Raw genomic sequence first — 12,748 nt, forward strand, 5'->3', positions numbered from 1 at the left:
ACCCACTGGCAGGACACGGCCACACTCAAGGGCCGGCTAGCCTCTGGGAAGCCTGGACTGAGTTGTTCAGAAACAGGCAAGTGGAGTTTGGCAAGGCATTGGTGAAATCATCCCCTCACCCCCAGCTCCCCCAGGGATCCAGCCCCTGAAGGTGACCAGCGTTCCAGCCCTGGAAGTTACATTATAGGACATTACATCCAGGTCCAGGCCTGGGCAAGACATTCTGGTCTCCCTCTGGCCATTTTGCAACATTTAAAGCAGAGTCACCTGGTCAAACCCCAGAATCCATTCCCCATGGTGGGAAGCAGAAGTTTACTCCATGAAGGGGACAGAGCAAGCCTCATCCATCTTCCCTCAGGACCTCCAGCCCCACGTCCAGAGGCCACCCTCTGACTTGTCCGTGTCTCTCCTCTCCCTCAAAACCCTCCTTCTGGCCACGGCCTGCTAACCTATCTGAGTCTGTGAGACCCTTCCAGTCTGGTGTGTTCAGGTCCCACGTGTGGCATGCGTCTCTCTGTTCCCTGGATCTGACACCCTCCTCCCCTATCAGGCTGGAGTCCCTAAGGACAGGGCCTGAGTCGCCTCCTTGCTCAAGTGTCCAACCCCAGCTCCTAGGATCAGACAACACACTGGAGGGATGCAAACCTGTGAAAATGGACATGGGGGCTGGAGGGGTGGGGAAGCTGGCACTGAGACCCGGGCTTCTCTGCATGAGGAGACAGGAGCACCAGGTTTGATCCAACTGCCACTTCTACAGAATCACTGTGGCCTCAGACATGGGATCCTCCATCTCAGGTCTTGATTCAGTAACCTTGGGGGTCCCTTCCAGCTTTGGCAGCCTAAGGTGCTAAAAGTATTCCCCTATGTTAATGAGGGGAGGGGACTCGAGGGCAACGGGAATCTGCTAAGTAGAAGACCAGCCGGCTGTGGCCATGGCTTCTCAGAAAAGGACTCTCCCTCCCAGAGCGCGGAGCTAGTTCCTTCTTGCATCCCCAAAGACTAGAGAACCATTTCAAATATTCCCAGCTCCAGGGAGGGCTGAGGGTCTGGCAAGAGCTGGGAATGAAAAGCACAAGACGAAGTAGAGGGCAGCCCAGTTGTGTCAGATGAGTGAGTTCCCGATGCTACCAACATGGTGCCTGTAGCTGGTACTATATTATACATGTAAAATTTAAGAGGGTAGATCTCATATTAAGCATTCTCACCACAATAAAAATAAAATAAAAAGTAGAGAGAAGCTGCCTGAAAACTGTCCAGAGCCCAGGAGGATCTAAGCCCAGAGGGTTACCCCCAGCTCCAGGTGGTCCCCTTCTGGTTGCTTCCAGGGCTACCAGCCAAATCCTCACACCCACTGCCCTCCAGGATCCACCAGGCCAGAGAAGTGGTGTGGACAGGGCGGTCCTGCCGACCTCCTAACCCTCCCCAGAAAGCCAGGCCATCACGCCCCCCCAAACACACGGAGCACAAATCCTTGAGGCTCAGGCTGTTGGGAGAGGGTGGGGCCCAATTTCAGGTAACAGTGGAGAAAGGATGGGGTGACTGCTCTCGGGGGACAGGGAGAGGCGTGTTGGAAGAATGAAAGCGTCCTCTCCCTGGGGCTGAGTGGGAGCCTGAGCAGAGTGGGCACCGCCCGACGCGGAGGCCTCCGCCCCCCACCCAGCTGGGCTGGCTGTTCCCATCACACCCTGGGCAGTAAAACTTGCTTTTACAGTTGTTGCGGGGGTTGCTGTTTTTCTGGGGGGTGCTGTTTGTGTCTGTGTTTCTATATGCAAACACACCTGGTCCTTGCATACGTACTGATGTCTGAAGATTGGTGTGTGTATGTGTATGTGTATCAGTGTGGGTCCAAGAGTGTGTTTGTGTGGGTATATTTATTCTTCTGGGTCTAGATCATTGTCGCTACTGTTTATTGAGTGATTACAATGTCCCAGGCACTTTCCAGGGTTTTGTTTTTTTTTTTTTTTCCTTTAATCCTCACAACAACCCTGAAAGGAAAGGATTCTAGCTATTTCCATTTTACAGATAAACAGTTGGAGAGATTCGATGATAGACTCAAAGTCAGGAAAGTGCTAAGGGACAGAGCTGGGATGCTTGCCTTTCTGAAAATTGCTGATAATGTCTCTGTGTGTTCCACATATATGAGAATTTGTGCGTAAGATCCACAGGCCTGTCTCTATGTGTCTGTGTGTCTGTATAACCCCTACCTGCTCAGGTAAGTCTGCATATGTATGTGTAGGTCTGTATCACGGCCCAGGCCGTCGCCAGGCCAGTCTCAGTAGCTGGGGGTCACCAGTCTTAGGAACAATGACCCTCCCAAGAATAGTGACTGTATTTTCTGAAGCAGAAATCCCAGCTTGTGGTGCAGCTGACTCTGGGCAGAGAAATTTTGCCATCAAGACCGTGCAGGAAAAAACAGTGTGAGGCCAGCCCAGTCCCTGAGCCTGAGAAGCAAGGCAGGTTGTCTCCTTTGAGGAGGGGACAATCTGGGAAGAGCTCGGAGGGCAGCAAGGAGACAATCCCCCAACCCCGTCACTGTCACTCCTGCCCCTAACCAGCAGGTGGGAGTCCCGGAGAGAGGGGCTCTCTTCCCTGGGAGCCCCGTGCTCCGTCCCCTGCAGCCTCCCACCCCAGGCAGGCACCACGGGCTCTCTCTGGCCGGGCGCCAGGTCGGCGGGCAAGGGGGCCCTGGGAACTGAGGAGCCCGCGGCCCGCGGCGGGGGCGGGGCCAGAGCGCTAGGCCGGGTGGCGGCCGCTGATTGGCTGGGCCCTCGCGCTCCCACGGCCGCCGGGGGCCCAGGGCGGCTCCGGCTGGGCCGCTGGGTGACTCACCCTCCGCCCCACCCCTGGAGCTGGAGCGGCGCCCGGCCGCTCCCGCCCAGCACCCGCGGGCTGAGCCGGGACAGCCTGACTCAGCAGGAGGGACTGGGCCTGCCGGCCGCCCTCTTCGCGTCCTCCCCAGGGGCGAGGGGGTGGGGCACGTGTGTCCATCCTCCTGGGAGAATCGGGAATGGGAACCTGGTGCCTGTTCTTCTGGGGGATCTGAGTGTCTGTCCTTGGGTGGTCGGGACTTCTGTCCCTCTGAAATTGGAGGCTGTGTGCCTGTCCTTCGGACGGTGTCTCTTTTTTCCTCTCCTGGATCTTTGTGAGTCCCCCACAGATGGACTGTAGTCTTTCGGAGTCTGCATGTTGGCTTTTTTGGGGTGTCACTCCACGACCACCATTTCGAGATCATCTCGTACCCCACCCCCCACCCCCTCCACACACACCCTGGACATCATCTCTGTGCCTCTGTCTGAGAGGGTGAAAGGCCTGGGCCTCTCTTAGTGCAAGGTCGGAACGGACCTGTCAGGGGCTACATCTGGAGAATTCTCCAGCTCAGGCTTTGCCCACGTCCACACTGCAGAGCCCCCGAAGGTCAGAGACCAGATGCTACCCTGAGATCCGGCTCCAGGTGCCCCCTCCAACTCCTATGGCCCGTTTCTGCAAAATCTCACAGTGATCTTGAAGTGTTCTCGAAGTGATCTTGATGTGTTCTCAGAGTGATTCCTTAAACAGTAAAGGACCCATATTTGTCCAGAGACTACTACGTGCCAAGCTCTATGCCAGGGGTGTTATGTTCACCTATGGATCCTTATAGCAGCTCCAAAAATAAACAGGAGAAACTGAGGCAGAGACTGTGTCCAAGGTCATGCAGGTGTAGTGTATGAGAGTCTAAATTTGAACCCAGTTCAGCCTGGCTCTAAACATGTGCCACTGGCTGTGGCTGCCCCCTGAGCCCCTAGCTGATGTTGCCTCTCCCTGGCTCCATTATACTAACGCACACTGTGGGGAACCCGCCAGCTCCACAGGAGGCCCAGTTCTCAACCTCTCAGCCCAGGGTTTCTGGTCCCCAGGGAGGATCCCTGAGGGTGGTGAGAAGAGGTGGGGTTGGGAGCAGAAAGAAGCTGAGTGTCAGCACATGCGGGCTTTGGAGGAGGCAGCAGGGTGTATGCACCAGGGCCCCAGCAGGGAGAAGGCTGGGGAGGGGCAACCTTAGCCCGACACACACACATGCACGGGGATCGTGGGACCCCTACACATGAAGGCACGTACCCAGTGGCTTTTAGGTACAGACACACACACAGCAGTGTGTCACACTTAGCCGTGCCCATTTCACATGCTGCACACATGGTCTTTAGGATTGCCACAAACACAAACTCACTGTAAGGAATCAATGGAATAGTTACACACAGAGTTGCAGTGGTTTGTGGGTCATGTCTCACACACACACACACACACACACACACACACACACACTATCAAAACCATCAGAAGGGACGTGATGGAGGAGTGGGAAGAGCATGTGAATTTGCTGCAGGAACAGAGTGGTCCCAGGGCCTGGCCAAGCCCCAAACCAGGAAGCCCAGACCCATCTCCCTCTGCTCTCTGGGCCCAAGACCTGAATTCACATACACACATACAGACCTGCACACACACACGCACCTTGCAGAAGGCCTGCCCTGGCTCACATAGGTGTCTGTCACAAACATGACAGACAGAAACCATGTAGGGTTCCCATAAGGGTACACACACGGCCGGCACGCAGGCACACAGGCACTCAGCCCTCTCATACACACATCCAGGAAAGACTCTCACGCAAACATCCCTGGGTACCAGTCACGCACACCCGGGACTACCCGAGGCCCCATGGATACGTGCATCCGACAAGAGAGAAATACAAGCGCATAAGCAGATCAATTGCACAGGTCATAACAGGCGTAATCGTGCACAGACACACGTCCCCTGTCACAAAAGGGATACCCCGACCTGCCCCTCAACCTTCCATCTTGGTAAAACAAGGCCCAGGCTTGCCCCCTCAACTCCATCCCCTCCCTCGCCCCAGACAGACCGTGCCCGGCCTGCCCTGGCCTGCTTGGGCGGTGCCCCGCCCGCTCCCAGCGCCAGCTGCCAGCTCAGCACAGGGCAGAGTGCCCCAGACTGATGGCTGCCGCTCTGGCTTGTCACCGGCCCCACCCCCTCCTCCCAGTCCTGCCTGCCACCTCAGCATCTGGGCCCCAGCCTGGGCTCTACCCAGCCCATTTCTGCAGGCGGTGGGCAGGGTGAATGGTCCGCAGAGCTGGGAGCCAGGAGGAGGGGGCCCACTGGCAAGACCCTAGGGGGAAGGGACAGCTCATCCGCAGCTTCCCCCCACCACCCCCCTGTTTCCTTCTCCTTCTCCAGAGTGACCTGCCCGCACCAGTACAGGGAACCTCCTGATGGCAGCGAGCAAAGACACTCAGAGCAAAACTCTCCCCACACGCTCCCTCACCCGCAGACATCTGTGCGCGCACAAACGGGCTCCCAAGCACGGACACACCAGCACTTCTCACAGTCCCACGACACACAACCCTGCGCGCACAACCACGCAGTGATCCACTCCCAGCCTGTCACATTCAGCGTCCCAGCACCACCAGACACACAAAACCCCTGCCACACACACAGCGTTGTGTGCAATCTCCATAAGATATGCAGTCGGAAGCAGGGTCCCTGTGCATGTCCGGTCACACAGCCCTGCACAGCGTCACTAGGCATTTCTGACTGTCCCCGATACACTCGTGCCAGCTCCGCTCTGGGAGCGCTGGTTTTAGGGGGCGTATCTTTGCACGCCCCCCGCCTTGTGTTTGCAGTTCTAAGACATTGGGGTGGGCTTCATTTTAGCCCTGTTCTGTCCCTCTTCTGGAGCTACGACAAGCCTGGCTGGGGGCGATGTCACCCCGGCAGCCATGCTCTCCCACAGTCTGGCCCCTTGGGCGTGGGGAGAAATACACAAATTGGCCGTCAGCTGATTTGAGCCCAGGACTGCGGGATGCTGCTGCTCCTGAGGTGGATGAGGGGGTGGGTGGACAGGCCCTGGGCCAGCCAAGGAGGGGTCTGTGCCCGGGCCGGGCAGACCGGGTGCTGGGGGTGGCGGGCAGGGAAAACGGAGGCGTCGGGGAGGGGGCCTGGGTTTGAAAAGCAGCAAATCTCATAGAGCAGCCCAGACCCTGGAGGGGAGACAGGCTGAGGTCTGAAGCCCCCAGACGCCCTCTTCCCACACCCCCCCCCTTGGCCTCCCTCTCCCAGCTTCAGAGTCAAGCCACAGGCCTTTATTTTTTCTTCAATTGAAGTATAGTTGATTTACAATGTAGTATTAATTTCTCTTTTTTTTAATTTTTATTCATTTTTAAATGGAGGGACTGGGGATTGAACCTAGGACCTTATGCACGCCAAGCACACACTCTACCACTAAGCTGTCCCCTCCCCCATGTTGTATTAACTTCTGATGTACAGCAAGCTCAGTGACCCATTTGTACATGTGTAGATATTCCTTTTCATGTTCTTTTTCATTATAGGACGTTACAAGGTATTGAATATAGTTCCCTGTGCTGTACAGTAGGACCTTGCTGTTTACAGCAACAGGCTTTTTAAAAGCTCCCACTGTGGGCTGTGTGGGGGTTGGGGGGCTCCCCCTGCTCCTTCTTGATCTGCATGCTGGTAGCATGATGTGTTCAGTTTGTGAAAACTCATCAAGCTGCATACTTTTGACATGAGTACTTCTCTGTATGTGTTATCTGTACTTCAATGAATGTATTTTTTAAAACATAGATCCCCCACTGCGTACAGAGCTGTCTTTCCAGCTTGATGTAAACAGTCTGTCTGTTCCTGTCTGTGCCTGTCTGTGCCTGCGCACATACAATCTCCCACGTGAATTAGTTCTTGTCTCTGATGCCTGCAGTCTCTGTATGTGCGCTACCGCACACACGCACACACATGCACACACACACGTGCGCACGCACACGTGCACAAGGCTGGCTCCCCGCCTGTCTTCTCTCTGTGATAGTGAGGCTGCAACTGGAGGGGAGGGAGTGGGGATGTGTTCAGGCCTTCCTTTCAGTTAAACAACATATACTTATGATCACCTGCTCTGTGCCAGACACAGAGATACAGGATGCACTCCAGGCAGACTCGGGGACCCTCACCAAGCTTGCCGTCTGCTGGGGGTACTATAACGCAGAGAAAAGAGCCATAGCGTACAGGGGAGCCAGGGACCCAGCCTCAGAAGGGCCAGGAAGACTTACAGATGGGCCAGATGGGAGATGTGCATTGCTGGCAGGGGAGAGCACACACACAGACAGGGACATATGAAGGTGTGTGGCTTCCTCCAGATACCTGCAAGGAGCTGAGCTGTGGGGTTGGAGGGGGCGTAGGGGGAGTGGGTTGGGGCTGCAGAGGTGATCTTCAGCCAGGGCAGGCAGGGCCTTGAGTGCCAAGCTCAGGGGCTTGGGTGACTCCAAGGAAGGGATTTGGGCTGCGGTGTGACACAATCAGAACCAACCCAAAGGAGCCCCGAGGAGGAAGGAGCACTGACTGGGAGCAAAGATCCTGGCTCTGCCTGGACACACAGTGACTTCCCTCTCTGAGCCTCCACAACAGGGCACCAGGCCTCTGTGCTGCTGAACTAGGTGCCAGCTGAGTTCTGATGGGGCAGGGTGTCCCCTCCTCCAGAACCAGGAATCCCACCCACCCCCAACGCCTGCTGTGCTGCTCTTCCAGGATCCTGCCGATCCCACCCCACCCCACCCCAGCTCCACCTGCCAGCTGCCCTCGACAGCACAGCCCTCCCATCCTGACCTCAGCCAGCCCTGCTGTTGCAGCCTGGAGCCTGCCACCTGCTGGAAAGGTGGGAGCCAGCAACTGGCACCTGGCAGTGTGCTAGGGGAGCCCCTGCCGCCTCTCGCCTGGAACTCCGTGCAGAGGAGCAGAAGACACACACCTTCAGGAACAGGGCTGCCCCGCTCCAGTCCCGGTGCCCTCAGCCCCAACTCCCCCACCACTGCAGCCACACCACAGCCACCGCAACCATGGCCCCTGGGTTGCCAGGTGTGTAGGGCATAGGTGGATGGGGACTAACATCCACTCCAAGCTCCACCCACCAAGCCATTCCCTGGCCCAGGGCTGCATCCCCCAGGAGGATGGGAGCTCCCTCCAATTTGCAGGAAAGCACCCTGTGGACTTCTGGTGGCCTGCAGCCTGCCTCAGGTACCCCGGGAACAGGGAGGATGCTCTAAGGAGCCTGCAGAGCTGCTTCTCCCTGCTCCCCTGCTGCCCTCCAGTGGACACTTCATGTACCTCGTTTGCTCAACTCCAACCTCCTTCCTTCTGAGCGTAGCTTAGTCTGAATGCCCATCCTTCAGAGGTCCAGCTGCAGGGAAAAATGAAAATCTAGGGTTCTCTGTGTCCTTTGAGCCCCCATCACTAATACCAATGGTGCATTGAGGTGGGATCTGGTGGTGATTTTACAGTGCCTTTCATCTGTTTCCTCTCAGTCCCTTTTGTGGTGGTGCAGGGTGGTGCTGTGGGAACCAAGTTAAGCTTTGTCTCTCTGACCTCAGTCTCCCTACTTTGAACCAGAGCCCAAGGATATGTATTCTGTGGCTTGTGTGGTCTTGGCCAGGCCAGTGTTTTTTCCTAAATATCTGAATTAACTGCCAACATTTTTAAATCAGGTGATCTCCGGTAAAAATCCAGATTTCCCATTTCTTTTGCAAAGATGAAAATTCTGGACATTGCTGCATGTCTATGGCTGGCAGGGGCTGAGTAAAGAGGCCGCCCCAGCCTGGGTCCAATATCTGGGGAGCCAGGACAGGGAGTAAAGGGAAGCCCACAATCCCCTTCTCTTCTCACCCAGCTGCATTTGGAATATCACCCCACATTTGAAGAGCCCTCATGCACTGGCCTGTGGACACCCCAACAGCTCTTCCCTGGGCCATCTGTACCAGCCCAATAGAAATATAATGTGAGCTACAAATGCCAGCCACTAATGGAATGTTAAGTTTTCCAGCAACCACATTCATAAAGTAAAAAGAAGTAGGTGGAGGAGGGAGGGTATAGCTCAGTGGTAGAGTGCATGCTTAGCATCCACAATGTCCTGGGTTCAATCCCCAATACTTCCATTTAAAAGTAATTAATTAATTAATTAATTAATTAATTAATTAATTAATTAAAAATAATAATAAATTAATTACTAATCAATTACCTCCCCTCAAAAAAACAAGCAAAACTCAAACAAACAAAAATAAATAGGTGGAATTCATTTTAATAGTACATATATTTGATCCAATAAATCCAAAATGTTATTTCAACATTTAATCAATATTTCAAATTATTAATATTTTATATTCATTTTTTTCTCATACTGCCTTCAAGATGTGTCTTTTAACCTTATACCCAATTCAGCCTAGTCACATGTCAAGTCCTCCATGGCCACATGTGGCTGGGGGCTGCCTGATGGAATGGAGAAGCTCTACACACCCCCCAAGCCCAAACCAGCCACCCCTCCACCACAGTCAGAACCAGAGGCTTGCAGGAGGTGGAGCCCAGGGAAGATCCCAGCAGTTCCTGGAAGTGAGCCCAGGGCCATCTGGACAGGAGGACACAGCTCTGTCTGGGAGGGCACCTCCTTGGCCCCTTGGGCTCCTCACCAGGGGTCAAAAGGCACAGCCAGAAGGTAACAGAGCAGGACCTGCTAAAACAAGAGTCCCAGGGCAGGGGTGCCTCTGGCCCGAGGATTATCAGTAATTCTATTTGGTCATAATCCTCACCATTCCCTTTTACTGTCCCAACAATGAAACCGAGTGTCACATGCCTTTTTTATAATTGACACATCTTATTGTAGTGTAAAAGAAAATTAAACCACCCCGGGCCTATCTTAGATCTACAGTGAAAAAATAAAAGGCCAGCAGGCTTCAAAAACAGGACAGGGAAAGCACAATTCTCTGTGCGCAGGAAGAATATTCCAGCATTTTTCATGTGCAAACAGCATATATCTATCCAGCTTCTTATCCCAAACCCACCTTTTTTTTTTTACCTTAGCGGCCTGGCCCTTGTGGTCATTTGAATTTGGACCTCCTAAATCAAAAACAAAATCTACGTCCTCTGTTCCAATAAGCCCGCAAAATAGACCAGTAGCTGGAAGGTAAGGGAGTGTCTGGGGAAATATCCAGAAACCAGGAGCAGGCTACAGTGAAGGCGTTTGGCTGCACCCCCAAAATCGCCCTCCAGGTGGCGCCTGAAGCCTGAGTAAAGTGACCCAGGGGCAGCAGCGTGCCGTCGAACTACCTCTGTTTCCTCCAACCCAAACCCACCGCGCGCCCACCGATATGGTACGCTCCTTTAATTCTGCAACTTTCCTTGAGGTTAAAAGGGTCTGGGCAGGTAAAATAATCCGGGAATAAAACATCTTCAGTCACGTATCCCAATCAGGAGAGGCCAGATTCGTCTCCCTAAAGCACTGCCTCCATCGATTCACTTCCTTGCACCCCACCAAAAAAAAATCTCCAGTGACACCAGAAATCAAGTACAAAATTCTGATATCTTGTACAGATTTCTGAAATCAAGTACAAATTTCTCAGCTCTTCATTCCGGGCCTTCATGTTTCACCATGATGTCCAGAAGCTAAAATAGCAGGGCTAGAAGATCTAGGGCTAGCAACCCTAGAGTCCAGCCCTCTTTGTTCAAGAAGAGGGAACAGAGAGGGGAGGGCTTTCCCAAACATCCCAGAGCAAGTCAAGGGCGGGATGCAGGCGTGGGTTGGAAGCCAGTTTGCTTATCCCAGTCCGTGCTCTCTGTGCTTGGCCTCCAGTCTCCTCTGGCAACTACACCCCTGAGACAGGCTGAATTAGCTCAGCTGAGAGTAACAGAAAAACCCAAAATAACAATGGCTCAATCCAGACAGAAGCTTATTTCTGTCTCAATTTTCCAGTCATGTGGAAATAATCTGTCCAAGGCTAGTATGGCATTTCACGGTGCTGTGGACCCAGGTCCCAAATCTTTGCTCTGAGGAGGATGGCTTCCACTCCCCAGGTCACCTCATGGTCCAGTATAGCTGCTGAACTGCAGCCATTACATATGCATTCTTGCCAGCGGGAAAGTGGGCTGATAGCAGCTCACGCTCTCTCCCTTTAAGGACGCTTCTCAGAAGTTGCATCCTCCACCTTCTATCCCTTGGTCACATGGCCACAATTACTCCAAAGAAGGCAGAAAAATGTAGTATTTTTTTCTGGGTAGCCAGGTGCCCAACTCAAAAGTGGAGTGCTAACTACTGAGGGAAAGAAGGGGAACAGGGATCGGAGGACCACCAGAAGTCAACGCACTAAATCACCGCTGAGTCCACAGTGTACCGCAGCTCCTTACTCTGCCATGTATCAAGTGTCTAGACCTTCTTCCAGTGTCTGGCTCACCCCAGATGACCAATGAATGCTTGCATGCCCGAACACACCAAGTTGGCTTTTCTGAGATGTATGTTGTTTTTCCAGGTAAGCCAGAAGTAGTTGAAAGTCAAGGACTCTGTCTTAGGCATCTTGTATTCACATCTGCCATCCTCCTCCCCACCGTCTGGACACCGGGCACCGGCTGCTGGGCATATTTAGGCCAAGCCCAGCCCTAACTCTGCTCTTTCCACTCCTTTCCTGTCCCTTCCAGAGGGGTGCCTAGGGTGACGTGGGCTAAGTCCTTTTGGCAGGGAGACGCTTTGAAAGAACAATACATCTGCTGTTCCTAGACTGAGCAAACCATTCTCTTCCCCAAAAGGAAGGCGTTTAAAAGGATTAAAATGGCAGAAAATAAATTTAAAAACAGCTGACCGTCAATTTGGAAATGGTTGATTCATTCTTTTATTGAATAAATTATTTCTTGATCACCTTCCATGTGCCTGATGCTCTGCTAGGTACTGAAGAGTCAGTTGAGAGGCAGGCAGATGTTAAGTAGTCCCTGACCCCAAGGAGCTTAGTCCATCGGGTAAGGCTGGTGCTGGTAAAATACCACCACAGATGGACAAATGACTACAACCTGCAAGGAGAAAATACAGGATGCTTTGAAAACTTATTCTAGAAATACCGTACCTGGCCTGTGGAGTCCAGAAGCTTTCCTGCAGAAGCTGCATTAGAGCTGCACTCTGCAGAATGATTAGAAAGCTCCTAAGCTTGCCGAGAGAAGGCATCGTGTTCTAAGCAGAGAACAGCATGTGCCGAGGCCCTGCGAGGAAGGAAGGTGATGTGAGTGCCACAGAGCCATACCCTGAGGCCGAGGGAGCGCAGGAGAGGTGGTCAGGGAGGCCTGGGGCAGGCAAGTCTGAGCCTGGCCAGGCTCTGGGCCAAGGCAAGACTTGGGGCTTCATCCTGGGCCTCATTAGGAAATTTAAGTAGGAGAGTCACTGAATGTGATTTGCATTTTTAAAAGCTCTCTTTGGCAAGGGGCCCAAAGGAATCTTCTGTGATGCAGGAAGTGTACTATATTCCAGGGGTGAACATAAATAGAAATCTGTCCAGCCCTTCTTGCATTTTATTGCATTTATATTATACCTCAGCAAGAAAAGAACAAAGAGGTCTATAAAAAGGAACGAAATTGTGCCGTTTGCAGCAACATGGATGGACTTGGAGGGCACTATGCTAAGTGAAATAAGTCAGACAAATAGTGTATGATATCACTTATATGTGGAATCTAAAAATATACAACAAACTAGGAGTAGAACAAAAAAGAAGCAGATTCACAGATATAGAGAACAAACTAGTGATCACCAATGGAGGGGGCAATCTGGGGTGGGAGAGTGGGAGGCACAAACTACTGTGTGTAAGAGAGGCTACAGGGATATATTGTACAGCACATGGAGTAGAGCCAATATTTTGTAATAACTGTAAATGGAGTGTAACTTTTTTAAATTGTATAAAAAATG

Source organism: Camelus dromedarius, chromosome 11, assembly GCF_036321535.1.
Source record: "Camelus dromedarius isolate mCamDro1 chromosome 11, mCamDro1.pat, whole genome shotgun sequence".
Taxonomy (NCBI): Eukaryota; Metazoa; Chordata; class Mammalia; order Artiodactyla; family Camelidae; genus Camelus; species Camelus dromedarius.